The 959-nt window shown below is 38.1% G+C and overlaps 1 protein-coding gene across 6 annotated transcripts in view; it reads right to left on the reverse strand.

Annotated features, from left to right (window-relative positions):
• Positions 1 to 959, reverse strand: part of rap1gap2a (RAP1 GTPase activating protein 2a) — a 93,814-nt gene that overhangs the window by 23,885 nt on the left and 68,970 nt on the right. The window lies entirely within an intron of this gene.

Below are 959 nucleotides of genomic sequence, written 5' to 3' on the forward strand. Positions count from 1 at the left end.
CCCAGGCACCCGAGTCAGAACAGTGGCCACTGGTAATGTTAGCTATACCTCCGTTACCCCTTCCCCCTTTCACTTTTAGCCGTCTTCACGGTTAGCCAAATTTAAGGCACCAAAAGGACTAATACTAATAGTAATTTAAAGATGTGATAGCATTGGATCTGAACGGGAAAGATAACTCAAGTTGGAAGGGGTATGTCGCGATTGTGCCTTCTCACTCCGCTACACAGGTTCGTGGAGCTGAGTGTCGCAATTTTGGTTATATTTTCTATATCGTTACAGCCCTAGTTTAGACATTATGTCTGATAATCTAAATCCTTATAGAGAAAGGGACTGTTGACTGGAAGTTCTCAATCCCTACTCTGCGTTCCGGAAGCAGGAAGTGTGACATAGGCCTACAATAAACCCTAAACCCAACCCAAAGACTAAGAGTCATACCAGAACTGCAAATAAAAGTAGTCTAATGAGGGCAAATAAAAACAAGCTTGTATTCCCCCCGGCCTCCAGAAGCAACATAACAAAAATGTTTAAATACAATATTTAAAATAAATTATTAAGAATCTTACTTTGAGGCTTTCCTAACTTGAATTTTGATTCCCTTGATGATCTTGAGATTAGGCTATAACATGCTGATATGACATACAGAATAGCACAAAACCAAAAAATCATGCAGGGTGTCCAAGCTGTGGATTCTATGTTGAACTAATTTTATTTATTAATAAGCCAAAAGAATACACAGCAAGTAAGCGCACAAACAAGAAAATAGAGCCAATTCCAATTATTAGAAACTCAAGGTTAATGTCTCTGAACTGCTTTGCTTATTAAAATTATGTATTTACAATAATCAGAATCAATAGATGTTCTAATTGGCCTGAAGGTCTCAAGGGGAAATATGTCAATGAAAAACTCTGTAAATCAAAATCTAGGTGTGTGTGTGTGTGTGTGTGTGTGTGTGTGTGTGT

Source organism: Etheostoma spectabile, chromosome 3, assembly GCF_008692095.1.
Source record: "Etheostoma spectabile isolate EspeVRDwgs_2016 chromosome 3, UIUC_Espe_1.0, whole genome shotgun sequence".
Taxonomy (NCBI): domain Eukaryota; kingdom Metazoa; phylum Chordata; class Actinopteri; order Perciformes; family Percidae; genus Etheostoma; species Etheostoma spectabile.